The 21,392-nt window shown below is 40.9% G+C and overlaps 1 pseudogene; it reads left to right on the plus strand.

Annotated features, from left to right (window-relative positions):
* The first annotated feature begins 968 nt into the window (after positions 1-968).
* Positions 969-21,392, plus strand: part of LOC123587474 — a 31,026-nt pseudogene continuing 10,602 nt past the window's right edge.

Raw genomic sequence — 21,392 nt, forward strand, 5'->3', positions numbered from 1 at the left:
GTTTCTGCTTCAGGAACTATTAAAAAACCCAAGATTACTTTCGTCCTTGAATACTCTTGAAGAACACTTGCCCCAAGCTGGTCAAGCTTTCAAGCCTTTATTCACTGGCTGGTTGGACTTTGTGCCATGCTAGGTATTAGGCTGCTGGACCCAGCTTCGAAGGTCAGAGTCCTTAGCGTTCCAGAGCAAGCTGGCTTTATAGTCTTGACCCCTTTCAGAAACACAGTGCCACTTCTTCAGGATGCTCTAACACCAATTTCACCTTGGCTATTCCTTACAATTTGAAAAATCCTCTAGAGCGATGCAGAAATGTATAACACTGTGCAGAGTATTTCTAAAGAACAGAAAAACTTATTCAGCCAGAGGACTGCTTTACAAAAATGTGGGCTCTCACCCATTAGTAAGTGATGTTTAGTTGATCTCAAGAGGTTTGGTTTTAGTAAAATAGAAAAAAGTAATGGAATAGAAGGGAATGGAATGAAATAGAACACAACAGAATAGATAATATCAAAATGTGTCCCATGTAAAAAAAGTAAAGTATTGTGTCATGTTTTAATTACGTATATATGTAATTAAATGTAAATTTAATCACGATGTAAAAGTATAATTCTCACTATGGATCAAGATGAAATATTTTTTAAAATCACATGTCTAATGGGCTGCCTAAATCAGTATAGACATACCTCATTTTGTTGTGCTTCACAGACATTGTGTTTTTACAAATTGAAGGTTTGTGGCAACCCTCATTGAACTATTGATGCCATTTTTCCAATAGCATTCGCTCACTTTGTGTCTCTGTGTCACATTTTGATAATTTTCATAATGTTTAGAATTTTGCATTTTTATTATATTTGTTATGGTGATCTGTGATGCTACTATTGCAGTTGCTTGGGATACCACAAACCAGGCGCATACAAGAGAGCAAACTTAATCAATAAATGTTGTGTGTGATCTGTCTGTCTGTTCCACCATCGGCCCTTCCCCCATCCCTTTCCCTCTTCCCAGGCTTCCCTATTCCCTGAGACACAACAATATTGAAATTTGGCCAATTAATAATCCTACAATGGCCCCTAAGTGCTCAAGTGAAAGAGTCGTATGTGTCTCACTTTAAAGCAAAAGCTAGAAATGATTAAGTTTAGTAAGAAAGACATATTGAGAACCAGATAGGCCAAAAACTACACCTCTTGTACCAAACAGTTAGCCAAGTTGTGACTGCAAAAGTAAAGTTCTTGAAGGAAATTAAAAGTACTACTTCAGTGAACATATGAATAAGAAAGTGCAGCAGCCTTGTTGCTGATATGAACAAAGTTTGAGTGGTCTGGATAGAAGATCAAACCAGCCACAACAGTCCCTTAAGCCAAAACCTAATCCAGAGCAAGGCCCTAACTCTCTTCAATTCTATGAAGACTGAGAGAGGTAAGGAAGCTGCAGAAGAAAAGTGTGAAGCTAGCAGAGGTTGGCTCATGAGGTTCAAGGAAAGACACGATCTCCGTAACACCAACATGCAAGGGGAAGAAGCAAATGCTGATGTAGAAGCTGCAGCAAGTTATCCAGGAGATCTAGCTAGATCATTACTGAGGGTGGCTACACTAAACAACAGGTTTTCAATGTAGACAAATGGCCTTCTATTGGAAGAAGATGTCATCTTAGCCTTTCACAGCTAGAGAGGAGAGGTTAATGCCTGGCTTCAAAGGACAGACTGACTCCTTTGTTAGAGGTTAAGACAACTGGTGACTTTAAGTTGAAGCCAATGCTCATTTACCATTCTGAAAATTCTCAGGCCCTTAAGAATTGTGCTAAGTCTAGGGCATCTGGGTGGTTCAGTCAGTTGAGCATTCAACACTTGATTTTGTCTCAGGTCATGACATCAGGTTGTGGGATTGAGCCCTGCATCAGGCTCTGTGCTGAGCATGAAGCCTGCTTAAGATTCATTCTCTCTCTCTCTCTCTCTCTCTCTCTCTCTCTCTCTCTCTCTCTCTTCCCCCCCTCTGTACCTCTCCCCCCACTTCTCTCTCTAAAATAAAAAAGAAAATAAAAAAAGAATTATGCTAAACCTACTGTGCCTGTGCTCTAGAAATGGAACAAGCCTGGATAATAGCATATCTGTTTACAACATGGTATACTGAATATTTTAACCCCACTGTGGAGACCTCCTGCTCAGAAAAAAAACATTCCTTTCAAAATAGTACTGCTCACTGATAATGCACCTGATCACCCAAGAGCTCTGATAGAGATGTAGAAGAAGATTGTTGTTGTTTTCATGCCTGCTAACATAACATCCATTCTGTAGCTCATGGATCAAGGAGCAATTTTGACTTTCAAGTCTTATAATTTAAGAAGTACATTTCATAAGGCTATAGCTGCCATAGACATGGATTCCTTCAATGGATCTGGGCAAAGTCAATTGAAACCCTTCTGGAAAGGATTCACCATTCTACATGCTTTTAAGAACTTCATGACTCATGGGAAGAAGTCCAAATATAACATTAACAGGAGTTTGGAAGAAGTTGATTTCAACTGTCGTGGATGACTTTGTGAGATTCAAGACTTCAGTGGAGGAAGTCACTTCAGATGTGGTGGAACGAGCAAGAGAACCAGAATTAGAAGTAGACATTGAAGATGTGACTGAATTGCTACAAGTTCAAGATAAATCTTGAACAGATGAAGAGTTACTTCTTACGGATGAGCAAAGAAAGTGGTTTCCTGAGATGGAATCTACTCCTGGTGAAGATGCTTTGAACACTGTTGAAATGACAACAAAGGATTTAGAATATTCCCTGGGCTTAGTTGGGAAAGCAGCGGCAGGGTTTGAATGGACTGACTCCAATTTTGAAAGAAATGTCATTGGTAAAATGCTATCAAACAGCATTCATGCTACCGAAAAATCGTCTGTGAAAGGAAGACTCCATCAATGAGGCAAACTTGATTGTTGTCATGTTTTAAGAAATTGCCACAGGCACCTCAACTTTCAGCAACAACTTCCCTGATTAGTCAGCTACTATCAACATGGAGGCAAGATCCATCACCAGCAAGAAGATTATGACTTGTTGAAAGCTCAGATGATTGTTGGCATATTTTAGCAAAACAAGTTATTTCTAAATTAAGGTATGTGCATTGTTTTTTAGACATAAAGCTATTTATTATACATTTAATAGACAACAGTATAGTATAAACTTAACTTTTATATGCACTGGTCTTCTAAGGTTCCTGGACTCAATTCCAAATTGGGGGCCAGGGTTGTGGGGTTCCCCTCCACACAGCATCAAGGAATTCTTGGACACCAGCAGGGTGTCTGAGAATTCAACCCAATGCTAACTCTACCTACCCAGAGAGAGCATCAGATTCCACAGGCAAAGGCAGTCCTATAAGACTTCCCCCTACCTCCCTACTTCAGGTGCCAGTCACAAGCCCCAAGCTGTTTGTTACTTGTGCTTCTGACTAACTGGCTACAGACAGCAGATGAAAGTCCAGGTTGTTATTTAAACTACTAACCCACGGGGCGCCTGGGTGGCTCAGTCGGTTAAACGGCCGACTTCCGCTCAGGTCATGATCTCACGGTCCCTGAGTTTGAGCCCCGCGTCGGGCTCTGTGCTGACAGCTCAGAGCCTGGAGCCTGTTTCAGATTCTGTGTCTCCCTCTCTCTGACCCTCCCCCATTCATGCTCTGTCTCTCTCTGTCTCAAAAATAAATAAACGTTAAAAAAAAAAAAACAAAAAAAACTACTAACCCACTGGCTATAAAGCAGAGGTTCCCAGGACCTCCTCCTCAGGTTTGATTAACTCACTACAGCAGCTCACAGAACTCAGTAAACATCTTACTTCCTGCATCACCAGTTTATTATACAGGATGTAACTCAAGAACAGCCAGATGGAAGAGATACACAGGACAAGGCATGTGGGAAGGGGTGCAGAGCTTCCAGGCACCTGCCTCCCCTCACCCCCACATGTTCACCAGCCCAGAGGCTCTCCAAACCCAGTCCTGATTGACTAACTCATTGGCCACTGGGTAATTTAACCTCGGCTCCTCTCCTCCCTTTTAGGAGGTCAGGAAATTTTTGTCCCACACTTTTTTTTTAAGTTTATTTATTTATTTTGAGAGAGACAGAGACAGCGTGAGCAGGGGGGGGGCAGAGAAAGAGGGGAAGAGAGAGAATCTCAGCAGTCTCCGTGCCACCAGCTATGGGCTTGACCCCACAAAGGGTGAGATCATGACCTGGGCCAAAACCAAGAGTCAGACTCTTAACTGACTGAGCCACCCTGGCTCCCCCTGTCCCATACTTCTACTCACAGAGTTGGTTCTCCAGGCAACCAGCCCCATCCTTAAATTATCTGAAGGTAACCTTTCCAAAGTTACCTCATTAACATAACAAAAGGTACCTTTATCACAGAAAATTAAAAGGGTTTTAGAAACTGTAAGCCAGGAACTTTGGACCAAGACCAAATGCATCTGAATGACCAAATATCACAATATTGCAACTAGGAAACCAAAAAATTCACTTGACTCACTTTATTGCAATATTCACTTTCCTGAGGTGGTCTGGAATCAAACTGCTGTATCTCGAGGTGTGCTGAATTGACCCATTCTTCCACCTATACCAGTGGCATTTCAGTCCAGGGGGTGATGAACATTGGAAAAATATCAGGGAATATGCAGCCAAATTTAGCTGTGTGTCTAGAAGTTATTCAAACAAATTTAGGAAAAATTAATTCAAGACTCAGCTACATCAAACACCCAGAAACTTAAGTAGTAGTTAGAGAACACAGACTTAACATCAGACTGCTGAGATTTGAATCTTTGTCCCTTGTTAGCTGTATCTTCGTGGGTCAACTACTCAGCCTCTCCAAGCCTAAGGGTCCTCTTCTATGAAATGGGGATAAAATGGGGTCCTCTTCAGTTACCAGGAAAATGAAATTCAGCATGATAATGAATTATTATAAAAGGATGATACAGCACTTAGCACTGTGCCTAGCACAAAGTAAGCTCTATTAGCTATTATTATCTTTGCCATTGAAACTGGTAGTTATTGGGGCGCCTGGGTAGCTTTGTCAGTTAAGCATCCAACTTCGGCTCAGGTCATGATCTCAACGGTCCGTGAGTTTGAGCCCCGCATCAGGCTCTGTGCTGACAGCTCAGAGCCTGGAGCCTGTTTCAGATTCTGTGTCTCCCTCTCTCTCTGCTCCTCCCCTGTTCATGCTCTGTCTCTGTCTCAAAAATAAATAAACGTTAAAAAAAAATTTTTTTTAATAGAGAAACTGGTAGTTATTATTGTTGTTTATTATATGAAACACTGTTGTCTAAATAGCTTCATCTAGAAGATAATACTCAGCACACCATGAAGACCAAATAGCTTTTTCCCTCATTAAGCCACCCAGCCTATTAAAACTCCTGGTGACTCAAATCTGCCTGAACAGTTAAGAGAGGCCTAGTACTCCATTTCCAACTGGAGCTACCCAAACAGTCGGTGTAGGTTTGGGGGTGTATGGTTAACACCATGATATTTTGTTCTGCATAGTAATAGCTAGTGTGGGTTCAAAAACAAACACAAAGAAAAAATAATAAAGTAAAATAAAATAAAACACAAATACTATATCCAAGTGGTCATGTGTAAAGAAAATTTGCCTTTTAATCACTTTTTCATAAAATATCAAAAGGAATTCCAAAGAGCTTTCAATTAATTATTTCAGTCTTAATTTTTTTAACTTTATTTTTTTTTTTTTTAATTTACATCCAAATTAGTTAGCATATAGTGAAGCAATAATTTCAGGAGTAGATTCCTTAATGCCCCTTACCCATTTAGCCCATCCCCCCACCCACAACCCCTCCAGCAACCCTCAGTTTGTTCTCCACATTTATGAGTCTCTTCTGTTTTGTCCCCCTCCCTGTTTTTATATTATTTTTGTTTTCCTTCCCTTATGTTCATCTGTTTTGTCTCTTAAAGTCCTCATATGAGTGAAGTCATATGATTTTTGTCTTTCTCTAATTTCACTTAGCATAACACCCTCCAGTTCCAGCCACATAGTTGCAAATGGCAAGATTTCATTCTTCTTGATGGCCAAGTAATACTCCATTGTATATATATACCACATTTTCTTTATCCATTCATCCAGTGATGGACATTTGGGCTCTTTCCATACTTTGGCTATTGTTCATAGTGCTGCTATAAACATGGGAGTGCATGTGTCCCTTCAAAACAGCACACCGCGGGGCGCCTGGGTGGCGCAGTCGGTTAAGCGTCCAACTTCAGCCAGGTCACGATCTCGCGGTCTGTGAGTTCGAGCCCCGCGTCGGGCTCTGGGCGATGGCTCAGAGCCTGGAGCCTGTTTCCAATTCTGTGTCTCCCTCTCTCTCTGCCCCTCCCCCGTTCATGCTCTCTCTCTGTCCCAAAAATAAATAAACGTTGAAAAAAAAAATTTTAAAAAAAACAAAACAAAACAGCACACCTGTATTCCTAGGATAAATGCCTAGTAGTGCAATTGCTGGGTTGTAGGGTTCACAGTCTTAATTATTAACTTGGAGCTAGTTTTGTTTGGGGGTTTTTTTTTTACAGTTATTTATCTTACTTACCTGTGTTAGCCCTTTCAGGACTTTCTCCGTGGCTCAGCAAGAACACATGGTGAAGACAGGTGAGGAACAGGCAGGGGGATGGCAGGGCTGGGATGCCGGAAACCACTGACGGAAACCTATACACTGATGAGAATAGCCTTTTCTGGCTCTTATTTTCTAGATCTATTCCCTGTCAACACTGTGTTCCACTTCACAGCAGCAAGGAAAAACCAATGTGGTACCTTCCTGACGCTTTAGGGCAGGTTGAATGCAGAAATCCTTCATAAAAGCCCCAGACTGCTTAAGCAGTCTATAAATGAAATTAGGGTGACCTAGACAAGGACTTTTTTTAAAACCCCATCCTCCTGCTGGACTCTCTTCATTCTAGCCTGAAGACCCACTGGTCCTCAGATCCAGCTGGTCACATTCTTTAGGCTGAAGTTTAGCTTTATGGTGTGAGAAAAGGATATTCTTAGAGCAGCAAAAACTGATTATGTTTTTAATTCAGATACCTATAATAGACATGTGAAAAAGAAACTATGTGCCCAGCACATAGTCTCACCTAATCTTCATCCTCTGAAGTATGTATCCTCTGATGTATGATAATCTACATTATCTCACCTAATCTTCATTCTCTGATGTATGTTTATCCCCATTTTACAGTGATAAAACTGAGGCTAAGAATAGCTAAGTAATTTGCACCCACACAGCTAGCAAACAGTGTGGTCAACTTTGGGAAAGGAATGAAGAGCTCCTCTTTTACCCACAACACACTTCCTACAACAGTAGTAAACCACTCCATCTTCACATTTGCTTCCACAAACCATCTCACAATGCTCTAAGAACAGAGGGGAGGGTGTGAGTGGGGGAGGTAAACTGAGCAGACAGAAAAGGAAGGCTAGTGTGATTCCCCAACTTCCTCCCATCACAAACACCCCCACAGAACAGGGTCTATGGTGACATCAGTATAGTTTGGGTTCTCATCCCAGCTCTGGAAAAACGTGTCCAAGAGTAGTTTAGCACCAAACAAAGTGAGGACAACAGAGGGTAGAGCCAGACTAGAGGGTGATCTAGGAGACAGCCTGATCATTCTCAGCAGGCCAGAAGCCTCACTCTATTTTAAAGAAATAGCACTGTAAATGATGTATCACATTTTATAACAACTCTTAATTCATCAGTGTCTCAATAAACATCACCTCCACTTGAGGCTGAAGATATCACATCTAAGAATATGGTTTAACTTTTCTAGCGCCAAATAATAGCATCATTATGTTCCAGCCATGTCTGAAGTAGAAACAATGCAATGAAATTTTAATGGGAAAAAAAATCCTTTAAATTCATATGAAAGTTTCTAATTGAAAAAATTAATCCTCTATATTCTCAAAGAAACACACAGGATGCAGACTGTGGTTATTGTTTTAATAAGCAGATAATCCATATTAACGTGTTGTCTTAAGAATTCTTTTTTCAGTTAAACATTTGCCATAACTCAGGGAAATGTTTGCATAACTCAGCATTATTCGAAATCAAAATGCATATACAATCCAATCTGAAAACATTTCAAAGCCTTGCTCCTATCAGATGTTCAGATAGATGAAGAAATTTCATACAAAGCCCCTATTCTTAATGAAAATCCATCTCTCCTTCATCCCTCACCTCTGGCTGATCATGACAAAAAGCTTTTCCCTAAAGAAAGTAGATTGAGTAGGAATGTGGAAAGAGAGACATAATGTGTATTCAACCCTTTGCCTGCTGCCAGCTCTTGGGATTTTACTGGCTTTGAAATATGTATAAGCTAGGGTGACTGTTGTATTATTCATCAAAGATTTATCAGACCTCTAAACTCAGTTATACACCATGACCATGGAACACTTTAAAATAACAATACTAAAATGTGTAATAAAATAGATATTCTTATTTTAAAAATGCTCTCTAGGAAAAGAAAAAAACAGAACAGTTGTTTACAGTTAATATCTAGGACTTTAAGTAAAAATTGTAGCAAGGTTCCCCATTCTCCAACACTTCATCTCTAAACTAATAACTCAGTCTGCAGGGGTCCCTTCCTCACTTAGGGCCCCTATAAAGCAGAATTCACCTGTAAAGAATCAACACCTTTATGATAGGGAAAATTGGATAAAATAGGCAGACAGGGAAAGGATTAGGACTGAGGTCCCTGGGTGGGGAAAGACACATACTTTGGAACAATGCTGGGAATGTCTGACTACAGCAAACCTCCTCAGGTATAAGGTCCCTCTTAAGAATGTAACAGACACCGGGGCGCCTGGGTGGCGCAGTCGGTTAAGCGTCCGACTTCAGCCAGGTCACCATCTCGCAGTCCGTGAGTTTGAGCCCCGCGTCAGGCTCTGGGCTGATGGCTCAGAGCCTGGAGCCTGTTTCAGATTCTGTGTCTCCCTCTCTCTCTGCCCCTCCCCCGTTCATGCTCTGTCTCTCTCTGTCCCAAAAATAAATAAACGTTGGAAAAAAAAAATTTTTAAAAAAAAAAGAATGTAACAGACACCACCTACTCCCCATCAGAGTTCCCTCAGGAATTTGACAATCAAAATACCAAGCTAAACCATAAAACTCATGTTCTATAAGGGACACTATGACCAGTCTGACTCCTCACACAATGGAATTGAGCCAATCAGGAAAGGACAACCCAGCACCTAGAGTTGTCAAGCCAATAAGGGTGGGACCTGAGAAGGAACAGTGGGAAAAGGAGGGGGGGGTGACCAAAACCTCATAAAACAAGGACCCTTGCCTATAGTCATGGGCATTCACTTTTGAATGTCCCCTCTCTTTTAAACAGAGTTTTCCTACTATTCTTATTCTCTAATCTTATACTCTAATAAACTTTTGCCTGCTGCTCGTTTTATTTTGTGTCCATCTCTTCCTTCTTCAAAATGCTGAGACAACGAACCCCTGGTACTGAGGTAAAAAAAAAAAAAAAAAAAAAAAAAAAAAAAAAAAAATCCTGTAATACCTTCATTCAGGAGATAAACATGACAACAAACCTCTGAAAAAGTCATTGTGTCCCAAAAAATTGAATTATCTTTTAAAAAAGGAAAGGAATAGAAAGCACTCTACTATTCCTTTTAGTCCTAGCTTTTAGTTTTTGTTTGTTAAATGGAAGAGGATTGGCAGTCATCCAATACAACTTTCCAGTTGTACAAATCATACTGATGGGACTGCACAGATTTAACTGTACAGATCTGAGCCTCAGCAATGCTGTGACTTGGCCAAGATCACCACTAGATAATCATATTCATTAGTTTATTCAACAAATAGGTAGCGTCCCTAAAATGTGCTAAGCATTGTCTTTTATATGACAATGTGTATAGTGTACAGTGTATTCATACATAAGAAGACAGTGTGTACTGTGTATAGTGATAAGTAAAGCTGCCCTGGCCACTGCCCTCCTGGGGCTCAGTGGCTTTGACAACAACTAGGGTGTGTACCTCCACTGTCGACTCCTAGCCCTGGGGCCAGGCCCAGTCCATGAGGAGGTTTACACCTATTAGAGGTGAAAGGAAAAAATACAGAGTGCAGATTTCCATGGAGCTGAATGTGCTTAACTTTAAAAGGAGTCCTTTGTCCCAAGACTATTGTCCTTATTTTGTTCTGCTAAGATTTTCTTCCCTTTTATGAAATGATGGTGACAAAAATGGTAGGGGCTTTTTTATGTCCTCACTTAGAAAAGCATGGGACACCTGGGTGGCTCAGTTGGTTAGTCACCTGACTTGAGCTCAGTTCATGATCTTGTGGCTCATGAGTTTAAGTCCCATACTGGGCTCTGTACTGACAGCACAGAGCCCACTTCGGATCCTCTGTCTCCCTCTCTCTCTGCCCCTCCCCTGCTTCTTCTTCTTCTTCTTCTTCTTCTTCTTCTTCTTCTTCTTCTCTCTCTCTCTCTCTCCCCCCATCTCTCTTTCTCAAAAATAAATAAACATTAAAAAAATTTTTCTTTTTAAAATCTGCTGCTTTGTGAAGTCCAAGCCTGGATGCTCTGCTTTGCACCACAACACCCTCTCTCATGGGGGCTCCACAGATGCAGTGGTTCTCTCACAAAAGCAAAGGCAGGAAGCCTCCAACTGGGAGTCACTTGACCTGGGCTGGGTTTGGCAGCTATTTCTTCCTACATCTGGAACTCCAGCTTGAAAAAGTATGTGAACACAGTTAATAAAGTGTGTCCCTGGCTCTACGATGAACCATTACTGAGAATGGAGAGCTGGGCCACCAAGACTGAGCCAAAAAACTCTTCCTTTATGAAATGAATTAATTAGCTAATATTTGTGGAGTGCTTGAAAGTGGTAGAGGGTTATGTCCACACTGTATGACATCAAGATTACAGAAACATGATTAGAATTGTGTACCTGCAGAAAAAGCACTTCAAGAAATCTCTAAGGGTACATCGTTAAACCCGACATAAATAAGCAAGCCTCTTGTAACGTCCTGGTTGTGTTTCCTCCTGAGCTAAGGATCAAGAACTCTGCAAGTAGCCTCCCTCCCTTCTGGATCCATGAACAGCAGTGGTCTTGTTCCTATTGTTGGATTTTTCACCTTAGCTTATCCCAATTCTGGGCCCTTCTGCCAGAGCAAAGGGGAAAGCCAGGAGAAGTGAAAGGCAGTTTCATAAACGCCTCAGCATTGAGTATTAAAGCATGGCTCTTTTTCATCCTCTGTTGTCACTCAAACTCCACTGTGCTCCCAGTGGGAAATGCTTACTCCCAAAAGTTGTGTCTTATAAAATTTCTACAATCATAACAGTGACCATTTACTGTGTGTTTTCCCATTCTTACAGCAATCCTTATAAATAGGTAGCATCATCCTCAATTTCTAGTTGAAGAAATTGAGACCTAAAGATACTAAGTAACTTGACCAAAGTCACAGAGTTTAGGACTTGCAGCGATTCCCAAGCCCTGCTCTTAAACCATGACATTGTTCAGCCTCCTCCAAAAGTCCTAAAGCATAAGGAACCCAAGCAGGTTTCCTCTCCAAATGAAAACTAAATCTATTCCAGTGGATGCTGTGATACAGCTGTTGTGCTCATCTCCTCATTTCTGGGGCTGCTGGGAATGTGGTCTACTGAAAGCTCACAGCTTCGTCCCTCTACAGGCATTGCCAGTTGCACCTGGGGCTTCAGCCAGCACCCAGTGACTGGCTGATGATGCAAATAAATGCCAGGTCCTTCTGCTTCAACCTGGGGCACCTTTAAATGCTATCCCACTTCAGAGTGCACCATGGGATCAGCAAAGGCCTTGGCTGCCACTACATCCCAGTTCACCTTCCCCCTTGGCCCAATCTCACCTTTTTTAAAACCACTTGCATGCAAACCTAATTCCCAGGGAAGCTAGAATATACGTTGTATTGTATATTATACATAACGTACAACATATGTATTGTATTCACATATGATTTTACAGAGCACTTATTATTAGAACAAATGCTATACTAAAGGTTTCTCTATAACAAGAAATTTGTTTTACCAAACTACCTATAATTAAAAGTTCCAAATGCCCCCACCTGGCCTGAAATATTGAACATGATATGCTGTAAGAAACCTTCTGTCCCTCTTATTGATTATTGATATTCTATTATTTTTTTTTATTTTTTTTTTTAATTTTTTTTTTCAACGTTTATTTATTTTTGGGACAGAGAGAGAGACAGAGCATGAACGGGGGAGGGGCAGAGAGAGAGAGGGAGACACAGAATCAGAAACAGGCTCCAGGCTCTGAGCCATCATGAGCCATCAGCCCAGAGCCTGACGCGGGGCTCGAACTCACGGACCGTGAGATCGTGACCTGGCTGAAGTCGGACGCTTAACCGACTGCGCCACCCAGGCGCCCCGATATTCTATTATTAATATTCAAGCCATGAAAACACTTGAGGACAATATCCTTGTTTTGAATGATGAGGCTGCTGAATGGAGGGCTGGACAATGGGAAGAAGTTAAGTCCAGTGGGGAGACAGGATTTGGGGAAATATGGGAAATATTTTGGAGAAAGACCATCATCTTCCTGATTATCTCCTATCTTTTGTATCAATGGATCATTTGTCACTTAATCATAAAATTGACAATCTAGAATTGTACTGTCCAATTCATTAGCCACTAATTAGCCACATAGGGCTATTTAAAGTTAATTCAAAAAGTTAAAAGTTTAGTTTCTCAGTCACACTAACCATATTTCAAATCATCAATGGCCACGTGTGATTAGTGGGGCTACCATTCTGGACAGCACAAGATGTAAACATGCTCATCACTGCTAAAATGTTCTTTTGGCACTAGTCTAAAATGAAAAACATTTTGTCCTATTTAGACATTAAAGATTACTGCTTTAAACTAATCACTACTAAATAGTCTCTATATTCCTGTGGAACAAGAATAGTCCCTTTGATGACAATTCACATGAGATTCCTCTTTACTATTGAATTACTGAGAACAAAGCCACCAGTCAATATATAACTCTACCCAGAACTCAGGCTCTGTGCAAATGAATAGTCCACCTGTCTGAACAGGCAGGCCACAATTATATCTACTGAAGATATCATTAAGAGAAAAGTGGAGTCAGCTTTCTGATATGCATGACTATGAGACAGAGTCCATAAATTCTGCAGGGACAATAACACATAGAACTACTGTCCTCACATTACAGAAAACCATTGCCCAGAGGTGGCAGCCTATGTAACATAGTGCAGGAAAGGGTTAACATAACACAGTGGGCCTGACTGCCAACCCTTGAAAGACCTGCTAATAAGGTCGGCCCCTGGCTGGTGTCAAGGAACTTGGATTTCAGGAAGATTCCCACCACCCCCAGAACTAAGAGTGCCTATTATGCCTAAACTCTTTCTACAAACAAAATGGTTTATGCTGAACACCTGCTTTCCCTCTGGAGTCTGGAATTTTGGTATGTGACAAGCAGAGGCCGCCTACATGACCCAATAAAAACCCTGGGTGCTGAATCTCTAATGAGCTTCCAGAGTTGGCATTTTTCACATATGCTGTCATAACCCTTTCCCAGGGGAATTAAGACACATCCTATGTAACTCTGCTTTAGAGAACCCTTGGAGATTGCAACCTGGTTTCCCGAGAACTGGTTGCCCCATGAGCCTTTTCTCTTTGCTGATTTGGCTTTGATTCTTTTCACTGCAATAAATCATTGCCATAAGTACTACTTGGTGACCCCAACACAGATATTATCCCTCATAGACTATTCTCCTAATAAACTCCGGGTGGCAGAGAGGAGTATTCATTCCTCCCTAGAACCCAAGGCAAGTACCCTGGTGCACCCTGCCATCTGTGCGGAAGACCAGTCACTCACTAACATGGTGACACCTATCACTTACGTGCATAGAACAAGTATTATATCAAGTCTCTTCTGCGTCCCCTGAGATTCATTACTCGGGTGATGACCAGACTTTTTTGCCTATTCCTACCTTTCATAAATTCTTAAGAAATATCTTAATACAGGGCCAAGCACACAAAAATCATCTGAAGTTTTAACACAAAAAAGCGAATGAAAATCCATCAAAATGATTAATGGGGAATGATTAATTATTTGGGCTCATTTACTTAAGGTGTAGACTATAGGCAAGTTCAGACAACCTGCAGGACAACAGTGATTTATCCAGGCATCTGTAGGGGATCCAACCCTTTTCCTGTTGGATAAATGAAAAATAGTCTTCTCTTATACCTGGGAATTCTGCCTAACAATGGAGAGTGGGAATTCTCAGTATTCTTCAGAAAGGATCCCAAAAGCTAGATGTAAGGATAAAAAGAACCCCAGGCTTATTGTCAAGAACTAACAATTTTGTTCCTCTAAAAAGATATGACTTTAACATTGGACAAATATGTTTCTGACTCAGCCACATGCCAATTATATTTTAGATGAAAATTTCTGTCAAGACTAACTTCACAAACCAAAAGTCACTCTGATATGACACTGCCAATAGGATAGAAAACTTCTGACTCCTGATAGCCCATCATAAAATTAAAAGTTCTTTCCCAATGAACCAATAAATATGGCTACTACCTATCTGGTGTTAATTAAATTCACTATGATATTATCTCATTTAACTAAATAACCTAGTGAGAATAGTACTATTACTCCCAATCAATAGGCATAAAACAGGCAGAGAACTAAGGAAACTTGCCCAAGGATAAGCAAATAAGAGGGAAGTCAAGCCTGAAACAGGTTGGCCAACTCTAGAGCCAGTACTCCTAGCCACTAGACTAGACATTGCCCCAGTCACCTGGACCTTGAAGAAAAATTGAGTGAGGCCACAACATATGCTTCAGCTCTTTCTTCAAAGAACTATGGGCTGCTTCCAAGAATATACTAGATTTTCCTTGTGTATAACCTACTTCTAGGAATACAGCAGCCCACTGGACAGAGGATTTTAATGCTCTGTGTTACTGGGGCACCCTTGGTAGTAAACTGCTTCTTTTAAGTACAAAGCGACCCTAAAAGAATTCCTCCATCTTTTCAAACTATGAAATTAACAACATAGGCACTCACATGCAAAGAGAGTGAAATACTTTTAAATAAGAGTATGTAGACAAGTAAGGATATACAGCAGTGATCCTGGAAAAGTGAAGACCTATAACCTTCCCCTACCAACTCAAGGGGCAGGTCTCACTATGATCTGTCTAGGATCTAATCATTGGAGGCCAAGGATGTTACCAACATGGCTTCTGGTGACAAAACAGTTCTCAGGGAAAGATGATCATTATGGGTGAGGCCGTTTTCAACAAGGGGCCTGTGGTATGCAGAATCTAAGGTGGCCTCAAGTTTTCTGCCCCCTGGTATACACACCTTCTAAGTGTTTCTAGGAAAGGATTTTATAGATGTTATTAAATTCCCTAACAGTTGACTTTAAATTAGAGAAATTATCTCAGTTGGGCCTGACCTAATCAGGTGAGCTCTTTTGAAAAATCAGAGGTAGTCAAAGAAGGAGCAGACACCTCCAATCAGCCTTGAAGAAGTAAACTGCCATGTTGTGGAGAGGGCCATATGGCAGAGAAGACGGCAGTCTCTAGGAGTCCTCAGCTCTACAACCACAGGAAACCAAATTCTGCCAACAACCAGTGAGCTTAGAAGAGGACTCAGAGCCTCCAGATGAAAATATAGCATGTGGACAACAGCTTGATTACAGCTTTATGAGGACTTGAGCAAAAAGCCAGCTAGGCTGTGCCTAGACTCCTAACTCACAGAAACTAAGATGACATGTGTGCTGTTTTAAGCCACTAAGCTTGGGACAATCTGTTATGCAACAAGAGTAAACTAATACAGGGCCCAGCTCAGAAGCAAACAAACCTGAATGCTGTGTGTTACAGCTCAGGATTACAAGCATGTGAAGGTGTAAATGTAGGAAACAGAAAAAACATCAGAGTTCCAGCTCTGAAAATATCCTTTTTCACCCCTGTTGGAACCAGAGAAGCCAGGCAGAGAACCAAAATGGACAGGTGGAAGGAGAATAAAATCACAGAACCACTCTCCTGCATGTTTGTGGAAGCAGTTAATTAAATCGTGTTATTTGTCTGGTGATGTCCCTGCCTTCTTAGCCTTATTAACTCAAAGGGCTTTCTCCTTTTCCCTCTCAGGGACCACATGACAGCACTGGCAAAAGCCCATGAACTGGGCCCAGTGTTAACAATTTTGCTGAAACCACTGGCACCTGGGAAGCAAAGCAAGGCAGTGTGTGATTTGCCAGTCACTGCCTAATGTAACAACATGTTTCTAGTCTTATCAAGTCTACTGTTTATTTGATAATTCCTAAGATATGTCCTAAAAGTCCAAATTCTCCAATGCTTTTTCTAGTAATTTTTTAAAACTGACTCAGAGCTTTCCACATTTTTCCCTTTTGGGTTGGTAAAGTACTCCGCTTATATTACCAATTTATCCTGTCAAGAACTCTATCCTTATCCCTGAATTACAGGTGGGGAACTAAAACCCAGGACTACCATTAGAATTATCCAGAGCCATAAAGTGAATTCCAGATGGGCTGGAGTATCCCCAGTGCTCTTTCCTCTAAGCAATTATATAATTCTTTAGTGTGGGTGTGTGTGTGTGTGTGTGCGTGTGAGAGAGAGAGAGAGAGAGAGAGAGAGAGAGAGAGAGTGTGTGTGAGTATATGTGTATACATATTTTACTTGCTTGTTTCTTCAGGGGTCATTTCCACAGTCTGGATAAGCTATCTCAATAGCTTAAAAATTCAGTGATTCAGAACAAACCATTGCTACATGTAACATCATGGATTAAACACAAATACAATGCTGCTTGAAGGAAACTGGACATAGATGAGCACATTTTGTATAATTCTACTTAAATTTTTAAAAACAGACAAAATATCCTGTTAGAAGTCAGAGAGCACTACCTTTTCAGGAAGTTAGTGACGGGAAGTCCTCTAGGGTGCTGGTAATTTCTCCACCTTGATACTGGCTAAATGAGTGTGAGTACTTGGTGACACTTTACTGAATTGTACACTGGTGATCTGTACGCTTTTCTGTATGTATGCTATGCTCCATTAAAAAATTGTTGTAAAAGATGTATAGTGGTTCCACCCATGGTGCAGGTCTCAAATTCATGAAGTAATTGAAAACTCTCCCTTTTACTCTGTGCTCCAACTGCCTGGGAAAAAAGGAGAGGAGTTAAGTGAACACTTGGGAAGCACTTACTTTTGCTAGACATTTTGCTGTAGAAGTCCAAGACCAGTGTACTAGCTAACACAGTTAGATTCTCGTGAGCCTTCTTCTACCAGGTCACAGGCTGCCAACTTCTTGTAACCTCACAAGGCAGAAAGAGGAGGAGAAAGTGCCCTAGGGTCTCTTATAAGGACAATAATCCATGCAAGTGGGCTCCACCCTCATGAATGACTTCTCTCCCCAAGGCCCCACCTCCTAATACCAACACATTGGTTAGAATGAACTTAGCATGAACTTAGCACATGGAGAGGGTGTGGGATACAAACCTGCAGTCAACTGCACACACTTCATCTCTATTCTTATAACAAGACTGTGAGATATCAATTACCATCCACAATTACAGATGAGGAAGCTGAGGCTCAGAACGTGTAATACACTTGTCCAAGGTCATGCAGCAAGTAAGCAATGGAGCCCAGGTCTGTCTGCCTAGGTCAGTAATGCTCTTTCCGTTACATCTTGCTGAAAATCACTGCAGGTTGGGGTTTATAAAAAATCTTTAGTCCTGAGGTCTCACATGCAAAAGAGTTTGGGAAAGCTAGAAATTACTTTCCCAAAATTCAAAACCCAGTCCAAGGTGAAATATTTGCAGCAGTTCCTGGAAGTCACTCATTTAGAAGGAGATAGAGGCACTTGGCCCATCTTGGCTCATCACATGACATGTGCTTGAAAATGAAATCTCTTCTTATGAACCACTCCCTCTCAAAGATTTAAAATAACTCTCAGTGTCTGAAAGATCCTCTTCAACTGTATGAGAGTACATTAGCCCCTGCCTTAAACACACAGGCAAGACTCACAAACCCTGACCTTATTCATTCCAGGAAATACATTTAAATAGCAAAGAAAAAAAATAGTCAACAAAATGAAAAAGCAACCTGAAGAATGGGATAAAATATATGCAAACCATCTCTCTGAGAAGGGATTAATTTCCAAAATATATAAGGAACTCATACAATCGAACAGGAAAGAAAAAAAAGTGATTTAAAACGGGCAGAGGACCTGAATAGACAATTTTCTAAAGAACACATACAGATGGCCAAAAGACAAATGAAAAGATGCCCAACATCATTAATCATCAGGGAAATGCAAATCAAAGCCAAAGGGAGATATCCCTCACACCTATTAGGATGGCTATTATCAAAAAGACAAAAGATTACAATTGTTGGGGAAGATGTGGAGAAAAGGGAACCCTTGTGCACTGCTGGTGGAAATGTAAATTGGTACAGCCACTACAGAAAACAATATAGAGGATCCTCAAAAATTAAAAATAGAGCGACTATATGATCCAGCAATCTCACTTCTGCATACATAACCAAAGGAAATGAAAACAGGATATTGAAAAGATATCTGCATCCCCTTTTGCATTGCAGAATCATCCACTAGCCAAGACATGGAAACAATCTGAGTATCCATTAGCAGATGAATAAAGAAGATACATACAATGGAATACTATTCAGCCATAAGAAAGAAATCCTGCTATTTGCATCAACAGGGATGGACCTTGAGGGTATTATGCTCAACCATTAAAAAAACCAAAGAAAGACAAATTCTGTATAATCTCATTTATATGTGGAATCTAAAAAAAAGCCAAACTCATGGAAACAAAGAGTACAATAGTGGTTGCCTGGGGCTTGGGACAAGGGAAAATGGGGAGATGGTGGTCAGAGGGTACAAACTTCCAGTTACAAGATAGTAAGTTCTGGGGATCAAATGTACAGCATGGTAACTATAGTCAAAATACTGTATTATGTATTTAAAAGTTGTTAAGAGAGATCTTAAATGTTCTCACTACACACACACACACACACACACACACACACACACACAAATGGTGATTACGTGAGATGATGAAAATGTCAACTAGCCATATTGTGGTAATAATTTCATGATACAGGGGTCTCCCGTTATCCACAGGGATATGTTCCAAGACCCCCAGGGGATGCCTGAAACCACGGATAGTACCCAACTCTGTATATACTGCTTCTTCCTGCACATACATACCTCTGATAAAGTTTGATTTGTAAATTAAGTAACAGCAAGAAAATAACAATAACTAATAATAAAATAGAACAATTATAACAATATACTGTAGTAACAGTTATGTGACAGGCGCCTGTGTGGCTCAGTCAGTTAAGTGTCCAACTTCAGCTCAGGTCATGATCTCACAGTTCGTGGGTTCGAGTCCCTTGTGGGGCTCTTTGTTGACAGCGTGGAGCCTGGAGACTGTTTCAGCTTCTGTGTCTCCCTCTCTTTCTGCCCCGCCCCTGCTCGCACTCTGTCTCTTTCTCTCTCACAAAAATAAGTAAATGTTAAAAAAATTTTTTTACAGTTATGTGAATGTGGTCTCTCTCCCTCAAAATATTTTATTGTACTGTACTCACCTTTCTTGTGATGCTGTGAGATGACAAAATGCCTACACGATGAGTCAAGTGAATGACGTAGTCACTGCGATGTAGAGTTAGGCTATTATTCACCTTCTGATGATTCGTCAGAAGGAGGTGGAAAACTGAAACCAGGAAAGCAAGACCGAAACCGCGGCTGACAGGGACTACCGTATACACGGATATCAAGTCATCGGGTTGTACACCGTAAATGTACACAATATTATATACAAAAAAATATAAATAAGTAAGTAAATAAATAAACAAACAAATAAATAAATACCACTGCAGTCTATGGTCAGAAAACACACTCAGTTGTCTGGTTGCTTCAGACAGTATGTAACATTCTTCCATCTAATTCATATGCTTCCTGTACCAAGGGGGCGGGGGAGTATTAAGTGGATTTAAATCTTTTTAGATAGAGGCACCTGGGTGGCTCAGTCGGTTGAGCATCTGACTCTTAATTTCAGCTCAGGTCACTATCTCACAGGTTCCTGGGATGAAGCCCTACATCAGCCCACACTGTCAGCACAGACCCTGCTTGGGATGTTCTCTCCGCCCCTCCTCTGCTCTCATGTGCGTGTTCTCTCTCTCTCTCTCTCTCTCTCAAAAAATAAACATTTTAAAATAAATAAGTAAACCTTTTTTAGATAATTCAGTTTGAGACAAAATGAAAAATCCTTCCAGAAGCCTGCACTCAGGAACCTGTTCTCTTTTCACCAAGAGGACCAACATTCCTCTCTTCCTCCCACCAAACTCTCAGTGTGTCCGACTTCAGTGAAGTGATACAAAGAAAGCAATAGGACTAATAGCATTCATTCTAAGATCAGTTTTCTAAGGTGGTCATCTTTTTAAAGTAAAGCTTTTTATCCACATAAACTCCTACTAGATGAAATATGACTTCAGCCTGTGTACCCAAGGAAATTAAAGAATTCCAGTACTGAGGGAAGAGGGATGCTATTATCACTTCTTTAAAAAGGTAGCTACTGGGGCGCCTGGGTGGCGCAGTCGGTTAAGCGTCCGACTTCAGCCAGGTCACGATCTCGCAGTCCGGGAGTTCGAGCCCCGTGTCAGGCTCTGGGCTGATGGCTCAGAGCCTGGAGCCTGTTTCCGATTCTGTGTCTCCCTCTCTCTCTGCCCCTCCCCCGTTCATGCTCTGTCTCTCTCTGTCCCCAAAATAAATAAACGTTGGAAAAAAAAATTTTTTTTAATAAATAAATAAAAAGGTAGCTACTGACCACGATGGAAAGAGTGTCACTGTTTGACTCCTTACAACACCTAGAAGATGATTTCAGGATGATGGCCATGAGTCATGCTCCTTGATCCCTAAGTGGTTTGATCATTATGGTTTTTCCCTATTTCTAGATTGACAAGGTTTCAATAACTTATAGTCATATATATATATTTGAAATATATATATGCAGGCAATATTTCAAATGTCATACCAAAATGCTGTAGGAGAGCTGATGTTTAAATAAAAGGTGGGATGGCTCCATCAGGGGTGGCTCAGTCGGTTAAGTGTCCGACTTCTGTTCAGGTCATGATCTTACAGTTCGTGTTCAAGCTCTGTGTCGGGCTCTGTGCTGACAGCTCAGAGAGCCTGGAGCCTGCTTCAGATCCTGTCTCTCTGCCCCTCCCAACTTGCACTCTGTCTCTGTGTCTCTCTCAAAAAAAATAATAATAATAAACATTAAAAAAATGTTTTAAATAAATAAATACATGATGAAAGAATTGTAACTTAGCTAGAATATATAGCAATGATCTCCACA

The sequence above is a fragment of the Leopardus geoffroyi genome, chromosome D3, assembly GCF_018350155.1.
Source record: "Leopardus geoffroyi isolate Oge1 chromosome D3, O.geoffroyi_Oge1_pat1.0, whole genome shotgun sequence".
Lineage (NCBI taxonomy): Eukaryota > Metazoa > Chordata > Mammalia > Carnivora > Felidae > Leopardus > Leopardus geoffroyi.